Source organism: Herpailurus yagouaroundi, unplaced genomic scaffold (genome assembly GCF_014898765.1).
Source record: "Herpailurus yagouaroundi ecotype Mexico unplaced genomic scaffold, PumYag 165, whole genome shotgun sequence".
NCBI classification, from domain to species: Eukaryota; Metazoa; Chordata; class Mammalia; order Carnivora; family Felidae; genus Herpailurus; species Herpailurus yagouaroundi.
Window position 1 is genome coordinate 18249623 of NW_024412406.1, and position 23495 is coordinate 18273117.

Below are 23495 nucleotides of genomic sequence, written 5' to 3' on the forward strand. Positions count from 1 at the left end.
ATAAACTTGGCATATATCCCCTTTACCCTTTGCATTCCATCTTCTACTCTTCTCTCCTCCAAGAAACAATGTCTAGAGGCCTAAGAGGATCTTGTAATTGTGAGACTAAATGCTGCACACTAAGGATGTAAAAGAACAAAAATGCAAGGAGTACCAGTCCTCTTGATTTCTGTTAATATGCAAAAAAATTAAGTGCTAAATGTTTCAGCCCATGATAATCTGATTTTCTGTTACTGGTTTCTATTCCCATTCCCCTTCCTAATTGAAACGTGCAAATTACTTATTCTATCTATGCCCTAATTTTTTCACATATGAAATAAAGATAATAGCAGTATCTATCTCATAAGAATATGTAGATTATATCAAATAATAAAGGGAAGGGGTCTGGCACATTGTAAGTGCACAGAGTTGTCTATCATCATCATCATCATCATCATCATCACCATGTGGAAAGTGTTTGAAATATAATTCTATTTTCTGACTGCCCAAAGTAAACTAAAGTTAGGTCTCTGTCATTTGATTCATACAATTATACCAGTGACCCATTATTATAACGTATTGGTACTTACTGGTGTAATGTACTGGTGTAAACTTTTCTACAATATTGTTGTTCCTCCAATATTACTATAGGCAGCCAAGAGGGCATGTCAGGGAAAACATACTTAAGCTAAAACTACTAAGATATTGTATTGTGTCGTATTTTAATTTTTTATTATATTAACAATACATAATCATTAAACAAAATTTGGAAAATAACTAAAAGATCAGTTGTTAAGACTTTGCTTATTTTCTTCCAGTCTTTTCTCTTTTAATATATAAAATATATGTATTCAAAAAACCCTGTACATATGCATGATATAGAAATTTGGGGCTATACTGAAAATATTTTTAACTTGTACCTTTATCAGCTGTTATATTATGACCATTTTCTTATGTAATTAAAATATTCTTCATAAATGTGATGACTGTTGGGAGTTCCATTTCTGGAATGGAGGAAGAATTTGCTCCATTGACCCAGGCCCCAGAAAAACAGCTATATCTTATGAAAATTATAAAATAAACAGCCATTTTAAGTCTTTGGAAATTGCCCTAAATGCATACAGCAAAGAAACACTTAATTCAAGAAAATCTACTGAATCGCCATAAGAACAGCAAGTCTGTGACACTTGAACTATGACTCATTCCCTTCCTCCACACTCCCACCTTCCAGCAAGATGTTCCAATCCAGGTGAGTATGGTCAAGAAGACGGGGCTGCCCCTACCTTCAGCAACTAGTTAAGGGATTGAGTGTCGCCCTGGGAGAGGCAGGCCCACCAGAATTTCTAATCCTCCCAGATTCAAGTTCCTTGGTGAGTGTGGCTAAGAGAGTGAAGGCTCCCTTCTTCCATCCAGCCTCCACATATATGGTGGAAGCTCTACTCGAGGGATGATGGCAAGCCGAGAATACTGGATTCCAATTGACTTCACTGGAGAATATCCCCTCCCTCTATGCCCTACTCATAAATTAGGAGTGTCACTCTGATAAAAGTGGCCCCCTGCCCCTGTCCCCAGCTCTGGAGCTGTGGCTTAGACATTTTGCCTAGGAGGTAGACAGTCCATAAGAAAAGAGAGCTCTGAAGTACTGCCCAAAGGAACTAACTTTATTTGAAACAAAGAGCATATGGGTACTCTTGAAAACAATAGAGAATTTGGTGGTAAACAGTTAGGAGAAAGCTGGTAGCTCCATGAGAGCAAGAAGCTAAATCTTGGCCAGCTGGTTTACCAGAGAAAACCACAGTTATGAACTCTTAAGTTTCATAAAAAATTTCAAAAATTGGTCTCAAAAACTACCTCTGCAAAGGATCTTGGATGTAATTGAGTTAGACTATGGAGAAATTTATGCCCCAGGATATTGCTGAAAACAATAAAGCAGTCAGCCAGAAATTAATGGAGCCTAACAGCTAGGTGTGATACTGACAGAGGCAGATGGTGCAATAGAGAGATCAAGGGAAGAGATAGTTAAGGAGTGCACTGCTAAACCCACTATCATCCCAGGGACTGCTCACATGCTCAAGGACATGCCCTCTGAGGGGCAACATCACAGGCTTCACACTGTAGGAAAATAGACTTGATTAATATAGTCCAGCCTAGTTACTAAACAAATAGGCAAACAAAAACAAAAACAAGCTCCCAGGATGGGAGACAACAGTATCTGAAGTTGCTGCAGTCTACTACCAAAAATTACAGTTTTCTACAACAACAACAAATAAGACATGTGAAAGAAAGAAAGAAAAGAGAACAAGAGAAAAGGAAAAGGAAAAGAAAAAGAAAAAAGAAAAGAAAAGAGAAGAGTATGTCCTACACATGGTGGTGGGTGGGGGGGGAAACAGGCACAGAAACTACCTATGAGAGTACCCAGATGTCAGATTTAACAGATGAAGACTTCAAAGCATCTATTATAAGTATGTTGAAAGAAATAAAGGAAGCCTTGCTTTAAAAAGTATGGGGAGGTAGAATGACAATGTTTCATCAAAGAGAATATCAAAGAAAGCAGTTATAAGAAAGAAACAAATCAAAATTCTGGAGTTGAAAAAAACAATAGTTGGAGTGGAAAATTCATTAGAATCAACAGATTTTAAGATAAGCCAGTAGAGATCATATAGTACAAAGAATCAGAACAAAGAAAATAAAGCAAAATGAATAGAGCCTCAGAGAAATGTGGGGTGCTATTAAACACACCAACATATGTGTAATGGGAGTATCAGGAGAAGAGAAAAAGGAGCAGAAAAAATATTCAAAGAAATAATGACTGAATACCTCCCCAAATTGATAAAAACATGAATCTCGAGAGGCTCAAAAAATTTTAAGTACAATAAACACGGAGAGATCCACATTTATAAATATCATAGTAAAAATGCTGAAAGAGAAAAAGGAAATTTTGTAAGCAGCAAAAGAAAATGACTCGTGTAAAAGGGAACCCCAATAAGATAAACAGCTAGATTTTCAGCAGGAACAATAGAGGTCAGAAGGAAGTGGGATGAGGGGTTGTGGGAGGGGGGATGGGCTAAATGGGTAAGAGGCACTAGGGAATCTACTCCTAAAATCATTGTTGCACTCTATGCTAACTAATTTGGATGTAAATTTTAATAAATTCAAATATTTAAAAAAAGAGGGAAGTGGGATGACATATTCAAAGTGCTGCAAGAAAAAAGATTAAGAATGTTATATCCAGCAAAACTATTTTTCAAAATAGAAAGCAAAATAAAGATATTCATAGATAAACAAAAATGGAGAGAATTTTTTGTTAGAAGACCTGGCTAATAGGAAACACTAAAGGAAGTTCTTCAAGACAAAGCAAATGACTCCAGATAGTAATTCAAATCCACATGGGGGAAAAAAAAACAGTAACAATAAAGGTAATAATGTGATTATGAAGTGCACTTTAATACATATTTCTTCTTCTTTCTTTTTTAATTGATTTTTAATGTAATTGTATAAACAACACTATACATATACATAAGCATATGTATATGTTGCTGGACCCATAACATATAGAAATATAATATATTTGACAATAACAGAACAAAGAAAGTGGGTGGGTGCAAATCTGTATTGGAATAAGGAAGTGACACCAGATGGTATTTCAAATCCACAAGAACAAATGAAGAGAACCAATAGTGGTAAATAAGAAAGTTGACATAGCAAATTCTATAAATATATGCCTGTTCTTTCTTCTTCCACCTAATTTTTTTTAAACTATTTTTTGAGCAGGTTTAAGTTTACAACAAAATTGAGAGGGAGGTACAGGGATTTTCCACATACTCCCCCACATGCATGCATAGCCTCCCTCATTAGCAATAACACTAACCAAAGTGGTACATTTTTTACCAAGGATAAACTTCACTAGCAAATCATAATCACCCAAAGATCATAGTTTACTATGTGTTTACTAAGTGTTCAATCTTGGTGTTTATATTTTATGGGTTTGGACACATGTATAATGAAATATATCTATCATTGTAATATCATATAGAGTATTTCCACTGCCCTAAAAATCCTCTATGTTCTGCCTATTCATCTCTCTACCCCCTCCAACCCCAGGAATTACTAATCTTTTTATTGTGTCTGTAGTTCTGCATTTTCCAGAATGTCATATAGTTGTAATCCTACAGTATGTAGCCTTTTCAGATTGGTTCTTTCACTTAATAATATGCACTTAAGATTTGTCCATGTCTTTTCTTGGCTTGATAGCACACTTGTTTTTAGCACTAAATCACAGTCCATTGTCTGACCACATTTTATTTATCCATTCACTGACTGAAGGACATTTTTGTTGCTTCCAAGTTTTGGCAATTATACAAAAAGCTGCAATAAACACCCACATGAAGGTTTTTGTGTGAATGTAAATTTTGAACTCCTAAATACCAAGGAGCACAATTGCTAAATCATATGGTAAATATATGTTTAGTTATGTAAGAAACTACCAAATTATCTTCCAATGTGGCTGTACCATTTTACGGTTCTCATCAGCATCAGTTCCTCGCCAGCATTTGATGTTGCCAATGTTCTAGATTTTGGCCATTCTAATAGTTGCATAGTGGTATCTCATTGTTGCTTTATTTGTATCTCCCTGATGACATAAAATATGGAGCATCTTTTCATATACTTATTTTCCATCTGTATATCTTCTTTGCTGAGGCATCTGCTAATGTCTTTAGTTCATTTTAAAATTGTGTTGTTTTCTTGTTGAATTTTAATAGTTACTTGTATATTTTGGATAATAATCCTTTATCAGATGTGTCTTTTGAAAGTATTTTCTCTCAATCTATGACTTGTTTTCTATTAACATTGTCCTTCACAGAGCAGAAGTTTTAAGTTTTAATGAGGTCTACTTTATCAATTATTTCTTTCATATATTGTGCCTTTGGTGTTCTTTGACCAAACTCAAAGTCATCTAGGTCTTTTCCTATGTTATCTTCTAGGAGTTTTATAGTACTATATTTTACACTTACTATATTTTTACACTATGGATCAATTTTGAGTTAATTTTTGTGAAAGGCATAAGGTCTATGTCTAGATTCATTGTTTTGCATATGGATGTCCACTTTCACCTTCTTTAAAAGATATCAATAAGGGGCACCTGAGTGGCTCAGTTGGTTAAGCCTCCAACTTCAGTTCAGGTCATGATCTCTTGGTTCATGGGTTCAAGCCCCACATGGAGCTTTGTGCTGACAGCTCAAAGCCTGGAGCCTGCTTTGGATTCTGTCTCCCTTGCTCTCTGCCCCTCCCCTGCTCATGCTCTATCTCTCTCTGTGTCTCAGAAATAAGTAAATGTTAAAAATTCTTTTTAAAAAGATACCAATTAGGGGTACCTGGGTGGCTCAGTCGAGTAAGCGTCCAACTTTGGCTCATGGTTCGTGGGTTTGAGCACCACATCAGGCTCTGTGCTAACAGCTTGAGCCTGGAGCCTGCTTCGGATTCTGTATCTCATTCTCTCTTTGCCCCTCCCCCATTTGTGATCTGTCTCTCTCTGTCTTTCAAAAATAAATAAATGTAAAAAAAAATTTTTAAAGACACCAATTAATCAATCAATAAAAGTATACTGTTGAGTTTGTAACATATATACATGCAATACATAAAATAATAGTGTCACAAAAAAGGTGGAAGAAAGATTAGAGTTAAATAGAAGTAACGCTTCTATATCTCACTGGAATTAAGTTAGTGTAAATCTGAAATATTTTCTAATAATTTAAGATGCATATGATAAACCCTGGAGCAGTCACTAAGAAATAACTGAAAAATTAGTGAAACAATTATTAAGGGAATTAAAATACTATACTAGAAAATATTCATTTAATGCAAAAGAAAGCAATAAAGAAGGAATAGGGGAACAAACAAGAAATGGGGTATAGAAAACAAAAAAATACAATGACAGACATAAATTCAACTATATAAATGATAATATTAAATGTGACTGAATTAAACAATCCAATCAAAGGTCAGAGACTATGAGACTGGATTTAGAAAAACCAGATCCAACTTTTTGATGCCTCCAGCACACTTTAGATTCAAAGATACAAACAGATTGAAAGTAAAAGAATGGAAGAAGATATATCAATGGGTCAGAGGAAACTCCTGAAGGAAATGATAAAATGCATTGATATGGATGAAAAGTGAAGATACAACATACCATTACTTATGGAATGTAGCTAAACAGTACTTAAAGGAAACTTTACAGCTATAACTTACTATATTCAAAAAGATGAAAGATCTCAAATGAATAATCTAAGCTTCCACCTGAAGATATTGGAAAAAGAACAAACTAAACTCAATGCAAATAGATGGTATGAAATAATAATGATTAGAGCAAAAATTAATGGAATGGAGACAGGAAAACAACAGAAAATTACTTAAACAAAAAGCTGGTTCTTGGAGAAAATCTACAAAATTGATAAATCTTTAGCAGGATAGGCCAAGAAAAAAGTAAAAAGACTCAAATTACTAGAATCAGTATTGAAAAGAGACATTACTACTGACCATAGAGAAACAAAAAAAGATTATAAAGAAATGCTATAAATAATTGTACATTAAATTAGATAAAATGGAGACATTCCTAGAAAAACACTACCAAAACTAACACAAGAAGTAATAGACTATTTGAATAAGTCTTTAACAAGTAAAGAGATTGACTTAGTAATCAAAATTACCCAGAAAGAAGAACCCAGGCCTGGCTTATTGCTGAATACCAAACATTCAGGGAATTAATACAAATCGTTTATAAACTCTTCCCTAAAATAGAAAAAGAGAACACATTTCCCTAACCATTTCATGAGACCAAAATCAGACAAAGACATCACAAGGAAGGAAATATTACAGACCAACATTGCTTATGAATATGGATGCAAAGATCCTTAACATAATACCAACAAACAGAACCTAGCAACATATAAAAAGAATTTTACACCAGGACCAAGTAGGATTTTTATCAATGATGCAAGATTATTTCAACAACCTAAAATCAAGTCATATAATTTATCAATAGGGACAGAAAAAAAAAAGCATTTGACAGTTTTCATGGTAAAAATACTCAGTTAAATACAAATAAAAGGGAAGTTCCTGAATCTGATAAAGGGACATCTATGAAAAACCCAAAGCTAGCATCATGCTTAATTATGAGACTATATGATTTTCCCCCTACAATCAGGAACAAGACAAGAATGTCTGCTCTCACCACTTCTGTTCAAAATTTTACTGGAGGTTCTAGTTAGAGCAATTAGGGAAGAAAAATAAATCAAAGACATACAAAGGAGAAGGAAGAAATAAAATCTTACAGATGACATAATATTGTATGGTGAAGCTAAGGAAGATACTCTGAGGACTAATAAATGAATCCAACAAGTTTACAGGATATAAGATTAATATAGAAAAAAATAATTTTGTTTCTATACACTTGCAATCCAAATATAAAATTAAGAAAACAGATCCATTTATAAAAAAAATTTTTTTTAACGTTTATTTATTTTTGAGACAGAGAGAGACAGAGCGTGAACAGGGGAGGGGCAGAGAGGGAGACACAGAATCTGAAACAGGCTCCAGGCTCGGAACTGTCAGCACAGAGCCCGACGCGGGGCTCGAATTCACGGACCGTGAGATCATGACCTGAGCCAAAGTCGGACGCTTAACCGACCGAGCCACCCAGGCGCCCCAACAGATCCATTTATAATAGCTTCAAAAAGAATAATGTACTTGGGAATAAATTTAACAAAAGAATGATAAAACTCTGAAAACTATAAAACATTATTAAAAGAAATTTAAAAAGACTAAAAAATTAGAAAAATATCCCACGTTCATGGATCAGAGGATTTAATTCTGTTTAACTGGCAGTACTCCCCAAAATGATCTAGAGAGTCAACAGACTCCCAGCTGATTTTTTCATAGATTTAGAATCAGCTGATTATAAAATTAACATGAAATTGCAAAGGACAAGATTAGCCAAAACAGTCTTGAAGAACAATGTAGGAGCAGTTATGCTCTCTGATTTAAAAACTTATTACAAAACAACAATAATTAAAACAATATTGTTACTGACATAAAAACAGATATATAGATCATTGGAATAGAATTTAGAGTCCAAAAGTAAACCCACATATCTAAGCCAACCTTTTTACAAGGATGCCAAGATCATCTAATGGAAAAGAACAGCCTTTCAACACAGTGCTAGGACAACTGAATAGCTACATCCAAAAGAATGAACTTGGGCCCTTCCTTCACATCATATACAAAAATTAACATAAAATGGATCAAAGACCTGAATGTAAGAACTAAAACTATAAAACTTTCAGAACGAAGGGCTAAATCTTTATGACTTCAGATTTGGCACCAAAAGCACCAGCAACAAAAACATAGAAAAGTTGCACTTTACTAAGCTTAAGACTTTTGTTCTTCAAAGAACACTATCAAGAAAGTAAAAAGACAATCCACAGAATGGGAAGAAATACTTACAAATTATATATCTCATAAAATACTTGTATCTAGAATACATAAAGAACTTCTACAACTCAGTAGCAGAAAACAGCTCAGTTAAAAAATGGGCAAAGAGAGGCACTTGAGTGATTCAGTCAGTTGGGTGTTCAACTTTGGCTCAGGTCATGATCTCACGGTTTGTGGGTTCAAGCCCTGAAGCTTGCTTCAGATCCTGTGTCTCCCTCTCTCTCTCTCTCTCTCTCTCTCTGCCCCTCCCCCACTCACACTCTGTCTCTCTCTCAAAAATAAACAGTTTAAATTTTTTTTTAAAAAATGGGCAAAGAATCTGAGTAGATATTTCTTCAAGGAATATATACATATGACCAATAAGCACATGAAAAGTTGCTGTATGTCCTGCCCATCATGGAAATGCAAATCAAAATTACAATAAGATACCATTTCACACTCACTATGTTGGCTATAATTTAAAAAAAGACAGATGATAAGAAATATTAGTAAAGATGTGGCGAAATTGGAACACTCATACCTTGCTGGTGGGAATGTAAATGGTGCAGCCGCTATGGACAACAGGCTGGCAATTCCTCAGGTGTTTAAACATAGATTACCATATGGCACAACAATTTCACTCCTCAGTATACACCCAAAAGAACTGAAAATATATGCCTTTAAAAATCTTGTACAGGAATGCTCATATTCATAGCACCATTTTTCATTACGGCCAAAAAGTAGAAATAATCAAAATGTCTGTCTGCTGATAAATGGATAAACAAAAAGTGATATATCCATGTAATGGAAAATTATTCAGCCACAAGAAGGAATGAAGTACAGATACTTGCTACAATATGGATAAACTTTGAAAGCTTTATGCTCAATGAAAGACATAAAAGCCCACTTTTGTCTGATTCCACTTATATGAAATGTTCATAATAGGAAAATCTATAGAAATAAAGAATTAGATTAGTTGCTTGCTGACTATGGCTGGATTTGAGTGGAAGGAGAGGATTGGGGAGTGACTGCTAAAGGTATCCATTTTTTTTAGGGTGGTAAAATGTTCTAAAACTGATTGTGGCAATGGTTACAAAACTCTGTGAATATACTAAAAACTGTTGAATTCAGCAGTTTCAATGAGTGAATTTTATGGTATGTACAATATATCTCAGTAAAGCTGCTATAAAAACAATGGCTACAATAACCTATAAACCTACAAAATAATGTCTTATGTGGATATGATAATCTATAATAAATTTAACTATTACTATCTTTTGCACAATTATGTTGTTTTTAAGTTTAAACATGATAATGTTATATAAGCATTTTTATACATAAATTACATCATCTCTGATGATTTCATTGGCATAAGTATTTCCACAGATAAAAATCTAAAGAGGAAAAGTTTTACAATATTTACAATTCCTATTTCTGAATGGGGGAATTATGGATGATTTTTTTATTTTGAGAGAGAGTGTGTGAGCTGGGGAGAGGCAGAGTAAGGAAGAGATAGAGAATCCAAAGCAGTCTCCATGATGCTGTCAGCACAGAGCCCCAGAGCCCAATGAAGGGTTCAATCCCATGAACTGTGAGATCGTGACCTGAGCCAAATCAAGAGTAGCATGCTTAACTGACTGAGCCACCCAGGTGTCCCAATGGGTGATTTTTATTTTTTCTACTTTTCTCCATTTTTTTATACTGGATAAATTTTACAATTAGAAGGGAATTAATATGATAGCCTTTGCATACACATGAGCTTGGAAATATTTAACTAGTTTACTATAATGTACATCCAGAAATAAGTAATACTAGAAATACTTATATTTTCTATTATTAAAGTGAATAAAGAGTATACCTTCCTCCAGAGACCATTAAAGGATATAGAAACTGCAAATAAAAAAGGAATCCATGATGACTAAGTTCCTGCTGTGACACTAGAAATGTGCTAAATTTTGTAAGACATACGAGTGCCTGATAAAAGGGTCTATATCTAGAAGGACTAATTTACTTCAGTAATTTGTAACTGAGATATGGAAAGAAGAATAAGAAACAAACAAAGATGTATACAAAACCATTTCAAATGACACATGGTTAGATTATGTATTTCCTGAAGTCTTGGACTGTACCTGACACTTCCTTTTATCTCCCATAACATTTACTAAGCACTTAATCATATTTGTTCTTTTTTTTCAAGTGTCCAATAGTTTATAGGCTCAAAATCTTCTACCAATGTAAGGCTATATTGCACTTTCATGAAGAGAAACTTTAATATCTTAAGTCACCATAACTATACATACTCATATAAATATAGCTATATCCATTAACTATTTAATTATCCCATTAAATATTAGTCTCTAGTAACAAAATGAGAATTGCCCCACGTTCCAAGTAATACTTTATCAGCATATAAACACTCCTTCTATAAAGGTTTCTCTAGATTTTTGTTTGGACTTCTGATCCTTCCAGAAGCAATCAGCAGCAGTATGTGTGGTCAGGAACCCATTTGCAGGAAGATCAATTGCCCAGAGAGTGTCAGTAGTACAGTTGCCTGGGAGAGGCCATACCAACTGAGGGTGGTTGGAGCAGCTGTAAGGTTATAGAAATGGGTTAGGCCAACCCAGCTGCTCTGGAGGCAACTTTCAGCCCTAGGATTTAAGAGACATTCCAGAAAAGAGAAGCATTGAGAGCTTTTCATTTGGTGGATGGGAATTATTAATCATGAGAACTTAAGAGATAAACAGTGAATTTTGAAAAAGAGAAGCAAAGCTGGAGGTATCATAATTCTGGATTTCAAGTTATATTACAAAGGTGTAGTAATCAAAACAGTATGGTACTGTTGGTACATAAAATAGACACAGGTCAATGGAACAGAATAGACAAAACAGAAATAACCCCACAATTATATGGTCAACTAATCTTTGACAAAGCATGAAAGAATATCCAATGGGAAAAAAAACAGTCTCTTCAACAAATGGTGTTGGGAAAACAGGACAGCAACATGCAAAAGAAAGAAACTGGACCACTTGCTTACACCATACACCAAAACAAACTCGAAATTGTTTAAAGACCTGAGTGTGACACCTGAAACCATAAAAATCCTAGAAGAGAGGACAGGCAGTAATGTCTTTGACACTGACCATAGCAATATTTTTCTAAATATGTCTTCTGAAGCAAGGGAAATAAAAGCAAAGATAAACTATTGGGACTACCTCAAAATAAAAAGCCTTTGCACAGCAAAGGAAACAATAAATAAAACTAAAGGCAACCTATTGAATGGTAGGAGATATTTACAAGTGATATATCCAATAAAGGATTAATAACCAAAATATAAAAATAACTTAGACAACTCAACCACCCCAAACCAAGTAATCCAGTTAAAAAATGAGCAAAATACATGAACAGACATTTCTCCAAAGAATACATTCAGGTGACCAATAGACACATGAAAAGATGCTCAACATCACTCATAATCAGAGAAATGCAAATCAAAACTCAATGAGATATCACCTCATACCTGTCAGAATGGCTAAAATCAAAAACATAAGAAACAAGTGTTGGCAAGGATGTGGAGAAAAAGGAACCTTCTTGCACTTTTGATGGGAATGCACACTGGTGCAGCCACTGTGGAAAACAGTTTGGAAGTTACTCAAAATGTTAAAAATAGAAATACCCTACAATTCAGTAATTTCACTCCTGGGTATTTATCCCCAAAATGCAAAATCACTAATTAAAAGGGATACATGCACTACTGTTTATAGAAGCATTATTTATAATAACCAAATTATAGAAGCAGCCCACATGCCCATTAATAGATCAATGGATAAAGAAGATGTGGTATATATAGATACATATAATGGAATACTACTCAGCCTTATAAAAGAATGAAATCTTGCCATTTGCAACAACATGGATGGGGCCAGAGAGTATAATGCTAAGTGAAAAAGTCAGAGAAAGACAAATACCATATGATTTCACTCATATGTAGAATTTAAGAAACAAAACAATTGAGCAAACGCAAAACAAAAAGAGAGAGAGACAAACCGAGAAATAGACTCCTAACTCAGAAAACAAACTGATAGTTACCAGAGGGGAGGTAGATGGGTGGGGGGCGGGGGGGGGTGGTGAAATAGGCGAGGGGGATTAAGGAGGGCACTTGTCATGATGAGCACTGGGTGATGTATGCAGTTGTTGAATCACTGTGTTGTACACCTGAAACTAATATAACACTGTATGTTAATTATACTGGAATTAAAATTTTAAAAGAGAGAAAGAGAGAGATAAACTGTTAATTTGACCTTGCTTAGGATCTATAGCCTGGTGGCTTCTAGAGATATGATAAATTCTAAGCCCCTCAGCCTGTCATACAAGACCCTTTAACCTGGCTCCCAGCTTCCTCACTGGTCCTATCTCCCACTACTCATCAACTTAGGTAGTGACATTTCTCGTAGAGGTGCAGTCTAGAGTGGTCATGAAGAACACACTCTGTGGGGCTATGCTGCCTGCTTTGTCACTCCTTAGCTGAGGGACCTTGGGCAAGTTGTTAACCCTCTTTATGCCTCAGTGTCCTCATATGTGTAATTAGGAACAGGATAATAATCACCGTATCAACCTCATAGGATTAATGTGAAGGTTAGATGAGTTTACTAGTTAAATACCAAGAATAGTCAGCCATTATTATTCTCCTTAATAGTTCTTTTACACCTCTACCCTTTTGTTAGTTGTATTTGCTCTGTCTAGAATTCTCTCCACTTTGCTCCCTCCTTTCTATCTCCCTCCTTTGGTAGCTACATAGCAATCAGACTTTAAATTTCAACGAAAAACTCACCTCTCTTAAACCCTTCTCCATTCTACCAAAGTATTCATTTCTCCTCTGGACTTCCAAAGCATTTATTCATTACTTTTGCCCTCTTTGCATAAAAAAAGAACAGTTATAGTACAGCTGTGATGGAGGCATAAGGGCTCAAAAGAGAGAGGCTCAAAGAGCTTCTATCAGCATATTGCAAAAGAACATACATTATGCCTCAATTGTGAACTTGAAGCAACTAAAGATGGAGAGAATAAGAGTTTTCTGCAATTTGGCAGAAAAGTCCTGATTACTTCCTTCTTAAAGACATTTCCAATGCCTTCTTCTCACATGGAGAACAAGAAACAGAAACTTAAATTTCATCTTTGATCTAGGAAACATCTGTAACCCCAAACCACATTATACTAGTAGGGAAATCAGAGAAATGATAAATGACTTAGCACAACACAGGGAGGTCATATCTAAGTGCCTGCATTTGTTGGCCAGAAGCAAGCCAATTTGACTTGCAGGATGCCAGTGTGGCTCAGAAAGTAGAGATACCAATACCCTGAAGAGTAAGGATGAGTAATATTAATAATAAGATTGTTGAGAAGTCTGTAATAAGAAAAAGTGGATCCTCACATCTTCATTCCCAAATCTCTCAGCCTGGTAACCATCCCTCTGGAAAAATTTGAACCAGAGAGGATACTAACAAAGAATGGTGAGGTAAAGTGCAAGAGTGAAAACAGAATTTTAAGTAAAAATCTGCATATTAAAGCTTGAAGTACTCTGCCAGCCCCCATCCTTTGCCTGTTCTAAATATGAGCAGTTAGGTATACCTTCCATAGGGGAAAATTCTTCCCTGGAGAAACTGATCACATAACCAGAAAAACGTCCTTTAGCTATTGATATAAGGAGTCCACAAGGAAAAGAGTATGTTGGTCAAACCCAGGGTTTCTTAACTTATGCACTATTAACATTTTGGACCAGATAATGCAGGGTTGGGGGCTGCTGTCCTTGTGCGTTTTAAGATATTTAGCGGCATCCTTGGCTTCTACCCACTAGATACCAGTAGTATCTTTACATAATCAAAGATATCTTCAGACATGGCCAAATGTCTGTCAGTGGTAGGGGGTGGGGATGAGAAATCACCTCTGCTAGAGAACCACTGACCTACAATGAAGTTCACCAGTTTGCAAGCCAGTCCCTACAGAGAGAGTTTCTAATCTGCTTTCTAGTAGATCACCAGCTCTGTGAGCAAGCATAGACTCTGACACGAAAGACAAAGACCAAAGCAAAAAATAAACTGTAATTAATATCCCTAGAGACGTAAGAGATGTTTCATATTGAAACAAGACTAATATGTTACATGATAGGAACAGAGAACAAGAAAGAACTCTTAAAAAAAGAAAGTATTATCAAAATAATTTTTAAATTTTGACATAAGGGTTAGACAAAGAAAGTGGAATGGCCCTCACTCGCCTCCGACGGCCTGCCTCATCGTCCGCACGCCCTGCCGCTGCCCCGCAGAAATGCTTCGATTACCCGCAGTACTTCGCCAAATTAGGCCAGTGTCCAGGGCACTGGCTCCTCATCTTACTCGGGCCTATGCCAAAGATGTAAAATTTGGTGCAGATGCCCGAGCCTTAATGCTTCAAGGTGTAGACCTTTTAGCTGATGCTGTAGCTGTTACTATGGGGCCAAAGGGAAGAACAGTGATTATTGAACAGAGTTGGGGCAGTCCCAAAGTAACAAAAGATGGTGTGACTGTTGCAAAGTCAATTGATTTAAAATATAAATATAAAAATATTGGCGCTAAACTTGTTCAAGACGTTGCCAATAACACAAATGAAGAGGCTGGAGATGGCACCACTACTGCTACTGTCCTGGCACGCTCTATTGCCAAGGAAGGCTTCGAGAAGATTAGCAAAGGTGGTAATCCAGTGGAAATCAGGAGAGGTGTGATGTTAGCTGTTGATGCTGTAATTGCTGAACTTAAGAAGCAGTCTAAACCTGTGACAACCCCTGAAGAAATTGCTCAGGTTGCTACCATTTCTGCAAATGGAGATAAAGAAATTGGCAACATCATTTCTGATGCAATGAAAAAGGTTGGAAGGAAAGGTGTCATCACAGTAAAGGATGGAAAAACACTAAATGATGAATTAGAAATTATTGAAGGCATGAAATTTGATCGAGGTTATATTTCTCCATACTTTATTAATACATCAAAAGGGCAGAAATGTGAATTCCAAGATGCCTACGTTCTGTTGAGTGAAAAGAAAATTTCTAGTGTCCAGTCCATTGTACCTGCTCTTGAAATTGCCAATGCTCACCGTAAGCCCTTGGTCATAATTGCTGAAGATGTTGATGGAGAAGCTCTGAGTACACTTGTTCTGAATAGGCTGAAAGTTGGTCTTCAGGTTGTAGCCATCAAAGCTCCAGGTTTTGGTGACAATAGAAAGAACCAGCTTAAAGATATGGCTATTGCTACTGGTGGTGCAGTGTTCGGAGAAGAAGGGTTGACTCTAAATCTTGAAGATGTTCAGCCTCATGACTTAGGAAAAGTTGGAGAAGTCATTGTGACCAAAGATGATGCCATGCTCTTAAAAGGAAAAGGTGACAAGGCTCAAATTGAAAAACGTATCCAAGAAATCATTGAACAGTTAGATATCACAACTAGTGAATATGAAAAGGAAAAACTGAATGAACGTCTGGCAAAACTCTCAGATGGAGTAGCTGTGCTGAAGGTTGGTGGCACAAGTGATGTTGAAGTGAATGAAAAAAAAGACAGAGTTACAGATGCCCTCAATGCTACCCGAGCTGCTGTTGAAGAAGGCATTGTTCTGGGAGGGGGTTGTGCCCTGCTTCGGTGCATTCCAGCCTTGGATTCAATAACTCCAGCTAATGAAGATCAAAAAATTGGTATAGAAATCATTAAGAGAACACTCAAAATTCCTGCAGTGACCATTGCTAAGAATGCAGGTGTTGAAGGATGATTGATAGTTGAGAAAATTATGCAGAGTTCCTCAGAAGTTGGTTATGATGCTATGCTTGGAGATTTTGTGAATATGGTAGAAAAGGGAATCATTGATCCAACTAAGGTTGTAAGAACTGCTTTATTGGATGCTGCTGGAGTGGCCTCTCTGTTAACTACAGCAGAAGTTGTAGTCACCGAAATTCCTAAGGAAGAGAAGGACCCTGGAATGGGTGGAATGGGAGGAATGGGAGGTGGTATGGGAGGTGGCATGTTCTAATTCCTAGAATAGCGCTTTACCATTGTTAATGAACTGTGAGAGGAAGCTCAAGGCAGTGCTCCTCAAGAATAACTTCAGAGAAGTCAGTTGAAGGAAATGACTGAAGAAAAGGCTGGCTGATGTTTAAGAAAATCACTATAACCATCAGTTACTGGTTTCAGTTGACAACATATAATGGTTTACTGCTGTCATTGTCCATGCCTACAGATAATTTATTTTGTATTTTTGAATAAAAAGACATTTGTACATTCCTGATAACTGAATGCAAGAGCCATGTACCAATGTACTGCTTTCAACTTAAATCACTGAGGCATTTTTACTATTATTCTGTTAAAATCAGGATTTTAGTGCTTGCCATCACCAGATGAAAAGAAGCAGCCTTTCTGTGGAGAGTAAGAATAATTGTGTACAAAGTAGAGAAATATCCAATTATGTGACAACCTTTGTGTAATAAAAATTTGTTTAAACTTAAAAAAAAAAAAAAAGAAAGAAAGTGGAATGAATCTCACCAAAAGTAAAATAAGACAAAGACTGAACATAAAACAAAAGAGTATTAGAGTACCAGCCCTAGAAGATTGACATCTAACTAATAAGTGTTCCAGGAGGTAAAAAGTAAAACTAAGTTATCAAATAACTTAAGAAAATAGTTGGAGGGGTTGGGAGTGCAGACAAAATAGGTGAAGGGGATTAATAGGTATAAACCTCCTTACAAAATAAATAAGTCATGGACATGTAGTGTACTGCATAAGGAATAATACTGTAATAACTTTGGTAACAGAAGGTAACTAGACCTATCATAGAGATTATTTCATAATGTATAAAAATATTAAATCCCTATGATGTACACCCGAAACTAATAGGATATTGTAGGTCTATTATACTTTAGTAAAAAAAGAGAGAAAAAAAGAAAATTGTCTAAAACTTAAGGGCAAGAATCTCCAGATATTAGTGGCTGGGTGACTAGTAAAATAGATTTTAAGAAAGTACCCATATCAACTTCACTATATTGAACTGTAGGGGAAAAAAGATATTAAAACCAAACAGGGAGAAAAATAGATAAATACAAAAGATTGGGAATCACAATGACATTAAACTTTTCCATAGCAAGATTAGAAACAAAAAGACAATGGATCAATGCATTCAAAAATATTTTGGTACGGGTGCCTGGGTGGCTCAGGTCATGATCTCGTGGTTTGTGGGTTTCAGCCCACATTTGGTTCTGTGCTGACAGCTGAGAGCCTGGAGCCTGCTTCAGATTCTGTGTCTTCCTCTCTCTGCCCCATCCCCAATTGCTCTCTCTCTCTCTCTCTCTCTCTCTCAAAAATAAACATTAAAGAAAATTTGGTGGGGGGGGGCGCCTGGGTGGCTCAGTCGGTTAAGCATCCGGCTTCAGCTCAGGTCATGATCTTGTGGTTCCTGAGTTCGAGAGCCCTGCCTCAGGCACTGTGCTGACAGCTGTGAGCCTGGGGCCTGCTTTGGATTCTGTCTCCTTCTCTATTTGGCCCTCTCCTGCTCATGCTCTGTCTCTCTCAAAAATAAATAAACATTAAAAGTTTAAAAAATTTTTTAAATCTTTTGATAAATAATTTATATCTGTGAATTTTATACCCTGTCAAATTATCAATCAAGATGTTTATGATAGGTATGAAATGGTAAGATTTAGTCATAGGTTCAAAGAAAACTAAGAAAATTAAAGAAAGCCAATTATCAACTGCAGGAAAAATAGGAAAGAAAAGGTAATCATAGTATTTTCTTTTTTGCTGTTCAGCATGAATATTTTGAATATTCATGATTATGAATATTTTCATATTTGATGAAATATGTGATGAAAATATTCAAATATTTTTAATAACCAGTAATGAATATTTTTATAATCAAAGCAGAAAATCATTGAATATAGAATAAATACACAAAAAATGAACTAAACTAAAAACCCCTGTTAATACAATATCAAAAGGATGGAGGGAGGAGACGAAAAGGGTATAAGAAAGAGAAAAATTCTCACTTGCCATAGCAGGAAAAAACAGAGGACCTCCTCCATTTCTAGTAGTATAGTGGTTATATGCTGAAAACAATTGAAAAGTGCTGGGTAAAAGGTAAAACATCATCTTCTTAAAAGCATTAATGAACTGATAAGGAAGAAATGAATTCTCAAGCCAGATCTTCAGTGGAGGCTGGAACTCAGGTTAAGTTGAGAGGCTGACTTTTGCTGAATTTGGCAAACTTGCTTTTAAGCTTTTGGGGGGAAAAAGAGATGAAGCCCAGATCCTAGTCAGGGTGAGTCTAATTGATGTTCCTCTTCTATAAGCCTGGGATTTCAAAAGGGTACACACCCCCAGAGTGACGTGAACTATAAATAAACCTTCACACTTTTCCCCTCAGGGACTCTGAGAATCATCTATTTCGAGTTTTGACACAAACAGAATGGGTATATACCTCAGATCCCAGCAGGAAACAGCACAAGTCAACTGGGTAATTAAGGAGAGTAATAATTGGTCTGTTTATAAAGGTGTAGGCAGGTGTTAGGGAAACCAACATAAGATGGGGAAGAACCATGGTGATAGCACTTGCAGGAAGTTTTTACCACCTCTAAATGTGAAGAGTATGGTTGCAGATCCCAGAGAAAGTAGCTGTTTGAAGAGGGATGCTGGAGAACATAGCCAGTCCATAGCCACCCTGCAAGGAGCAAGCCAGGGATTCCACTTCCATTCTCCCCTGCTGCTGTTCTACAGGTACCTCTCTATCCAGTTCTGAGAACTTTACTGTGAGCAGTTGGTTTTTTTTTCTTAACATTTTTTTTTAATTTTTTTTTCAATGTTTATTTATTTTTGGGACACAGAGAGACAGAGCATGAACGGGGGAGGGGCAGAGAGAGAGGGAGACACAGAATCGGAAACAGGCTCCAGGCTCTGAGCCATCAGCCCAGAGCCTGACGCGGGGCTCGAACTCACGGACCGCAAGATCGTGACCTGGCTGAAGTCGGACACTTAACCGACTGCGCCACCCAGGCGCCCCAACATTTATTTATTTTTGAGAGAGAGAGACACACAGAGTGTGAGCAGGGGAGAAGAGAGAGAGACACAGAATCTGAAGCAGGCTACTGGCTCTGAGCTGTCATCACAGAGCCCGACATGGGGCTCGAACTCACGAACCATGAGATCATGACCTGGGCCAAAGTCAGACACTTAATCGACTGAGCCACACAGGTGCCCATACTGTAAGCAGTTTTTAAGGCAGGCTCTGACCTTCAGTGAAGCAAGGTTCTTTACATAGTGCTATGAGCCTACATCAGACCTTTTCTCATGGGTGGCAATAAAGCTCACAGAGAAGGCTTTCCCTGGAGTCTCTTCCAGGACCAGAATCACATTCAGTACATACTTTAATGTAAATCTTATGATTCCTTTTGGGAAGTTCCTATCTGAGACATGCTTCTAACATGAAGCTCTTTTGTAGAGATCATTGACATCTTAAAGTTCAAAATTGATCAGCTCTGGTTTTTAGGTTTGTCCTTTTATGTAGAATTTGATTACTTGCCACCAGCAGATATCTCTTACAAAATGGTCACTAGTTGTAATCATAACTTTATTATATATATGATATATATAAATTATGTATAATATTATAAACATGTATTTCCCACCAAGGGAAAAGGAAGATCATTTCCTCCAAGCTTTACCTGTATTTTGCCTGTGGCACCTCACTTTCTTTACCTGATGTCTTAGTTCAGGCTGCTATAAACAAGATGCTATAGACTGGGTGGCTTAAACAGCAGAAATTTATTTCTCACAGTTTCAGAGACTGGGAAGTCCAAGATCAGGGAGAGGACTCTCTTCCTGGTTTGCAGGTGGCCATCTTCTTGCTGTGTCCCCACATGGAGGACAACAGAGAGGAAGCAAGCTCTCTCAAGTCTCTCTCTTTTTTTTTTTAAACATTTTTATTCATTTTTGAGAGACAGAGACAGGGCATGAGTTGGGGAGGGGAAGAGAGAGAGGAAGACACAGAATTGGAAGCAGCCTCCAGGCTCTGAGCTGTCAGCACAGAGCCCGATGTGGGGCTCAAACCCACAAACCATGAGATCATGTCCTTAACTGAAGTTGGACGCTTAACCAATTGAGCCACCCAGGTGCCCCTCGAGTTCGTCTTGTAAGGGCACAAATCCCATCATGAGGACTTCACCCATTGACCTAATTACCTCCCGAAGGCTCTATTTCCAAATACCATCACATTGGAGATTAGCGTTTTAGCATAAGAATTTTGGAGGGACACATTCAATCTTTAGCTCCTGACCTCTCTACAATCTGGACAGCTGAGTAGCTTACTAAACTTAAGCAGTCCCTGTAACAAACAATCCACCAACAATCAAACAGATGAGGCAATTTGAAATACATATATGCGAAAATACAGTTCTATCTCTACACCGTGCACAAATGAATTCCAAATCGATTAAATGAACAAATAGAATAACTTTATAAACCTGAGTTGGGAGAGGCATTCCTGAATAAGGAAAAAGAAAAGAATCATGTTTTTTGCTATATACCACCTAAATTTTATCCACAGGACATTATTGCAAAGCACCTATGTTTACGACATTTTAAGGGACACTGATATGTTTTAGACAAGGAAACAAAAATGATACTGACTCCAAAATTTTAAAACATCTAATTAAATGTTTAAAATATAGGGGCACCTGAGTGGCTCATTTGGTTAAGTATCCAACTCTTGATTTCAGTTCAAATCATGATCTCATGGTTCATGGGATGGAGCCCCCCATCAGACTCTGCCTTAACAGCATGAAGCCTGCTTGGGATTCTCTCTCTTTCTCCCTCTTTCTCTATCCCTCCCCCGCTCATGCTATCTCTGTCTCTCTGAAAATAAGAAATAAACCTAAAAAATTTTTTAAATAAAAATAAAATATAATATGTCAACTGGTGAACTGTAACTCATCTCAATGTTCATATATAATCATTTATATAAATATAATACAATTTATATCATGACAAAAAATCATTTATACCTAATAAAATTAGAAAACTATAGATTTTTTTGTTTTTTGAATCTCATAAGAGAACACACTTCACGTGGGAAATGGAAGCAGTTTAATGAGGCTGATTGGATACGGGAAAGATGATGGATCTTGGTTTGGCTTAGGGCAGCCCTGGTCACTCCCAAATGTCATTGTTGTCTGTTGCCCAGGTTCAGCTCCATCTGGCCCTCATCCATGTTCTCCTCTGAAGACTTTACACATCAGTGGTATTAATCTGAAAAATACAGAACATCTCCTTAAAATGTGAAGACATTTTCTGTCTCTGGACTTACATTCTTCTTCCTAGAGTTGCACTTTCCTTTGCCCCTTGAAAGTAAACCTTCTAGAAACTGAATGATACTAGGCAGTTTTATACATAATGCATGCTCAGTGAAAGCCAGTAAAGCCCAAATAAAATCAGCTTCATTTTCTCTATTCTGATGTTATTTCCCCCTAATAACCTTTTAGGGAAGCAGTAGCTGATTTTGTAACTTTTTTTCCCCCCAATTATCTTAATGATTCTACATACCAGCAATTTATCAGGATCCGTAACTGACAGTACCAATTATTCATAATTGTAACTTTTTATAACCACATTTACATTTACGTCACTTCTATTTTGCAGTGAGGGAAAAAAAAAAGACAAATTATAAAGAACTAGTTTCTCTTTTGATTCTCCCCTGTAAGTACAAGAACAGTAGATAAAAGATATTTTTAAATCCTGAAAGCACTAGTTGTATATCTTTTATACTTAGTTAGACTCTATATATCTAAGCAGTTATTTGAGCGTTTGGAGCATATTATATCAAAATGAAGATCCTTAATTCCATGCTTCTATTATAGCATTTCTCACATTGGATTGCAATCACTTTTTCCACAATCATTTCTGATTGTAAGTTCTCTAAGAAATTCTTACCTAGCTTTATGTCCTAGAAATAGCATGTTCTTATCTCCTGGAAGATGCTTAATATGTGGTTTTTAAATAATTAATTTGTACAGCTGCATTACATTTATATAGAAATGATTAAAATGTATCATTACTTATCCTCAAATAGTAAACTGCCATTTACATTGCATTTCAAGTCTATTGGAATCTATCTCCAGTAATTCTCTTCTCTGTGTACTACATCATAGTTTTTCATTTCTATTGCACTATCTTCATCAGCAGTGACATGTTCTGATTTCTTCTTATCTTAAAAAAAATTATCTTGATCTGTCTTCAGCCATTTTCTCTCTTCAGCCATCACCCCAAACCTCTGCTCCCCTTTACAGAGAATCCCTCTAAATGTTTTCTGTATTATTGTCCATAACCCCAGTTGAGGAGTGGGCAGTGGTGATGTCTTGGCTGGTTAATTAATTCCCGGAAGGAGCAAAACTGGAAAATTAGAGCGAAGGAGGTCTGGGAAAATATATGTAGATAGATTTCTGGGAGTAAGCACAGAGAAGTAGAGCTTTTTGGTTTGCTTTAGTAGCCACCAGAAAACACCCACTGTAGATGAAACACTGCAACCGGGTGAACTGAGTAACTCTTCTTAGCTGACCCGGTGCTTGAACAATGTGCCCACACACAGGGTAGCCATGGTGGCAGCACTGGAAGTTAAAAATGGGCACAGCATTACAGGCTCTCTCCCCATAGATGCCACTGCTGAATACAGAACTGGGAAGCAACAAATGGAGACCAAAGCTGTGTTCTCAGTATAGTAGCCCCTGAGGAGCACCTGGGTGGCTCAGTCAGTTAAGCATCTGACTTCAGCTTAGGTCATTATCTCGAGACGCATGAGTTCAAGCCCTGCGTTGGGCTCGGTGCTGACAACGCAGAGCCTGGAACCTGCTTCAGATTCTGTGTCTCTCTATCTCTGTGTCCCTCCCCCACTCATGCTCTGTCTATCTGTCTCTCTCTCTCTCTCTCTCTCTCTCTCTCATAAATAAACATTAAAAAAAAATATATATATATGTGTATATATATATATATATATATATATAT

At 36.6% G+C, this 23495-nt stretch overlaps 1 long non-coding RNA gene and 1 pseudogene across 1 annotated transcript in view; one reads left to right on the top strand and one right to left on the bottom strand.

The window, feature by feature from the left end:
- Positions 1–14708: 14708 nt before the first annotated feature.
- On the top strand, positions 14709–16957 carry LOC121038182 (60 kDa heat shock protein, mitochondrial-like; annotated as a pseudogene).
- Positions 16958–21561: 4604 nt separating this feature from the next.
- LOC121038183 (uncharacterized) overlaps positions 21562–23495 on the bottom strand; it is a 17623-nt gene continuing 15689 nt past the window's right edge. Inside the window, exon 4 of the long non-coding RNA XR_005794207.1 lies at positions 21562–21746. This is a non-coding gene — a long non-coding RNA (uncharacterized LOC121038183). The remainder of the gene's footprint in view (positions 21747–23495) is intronic.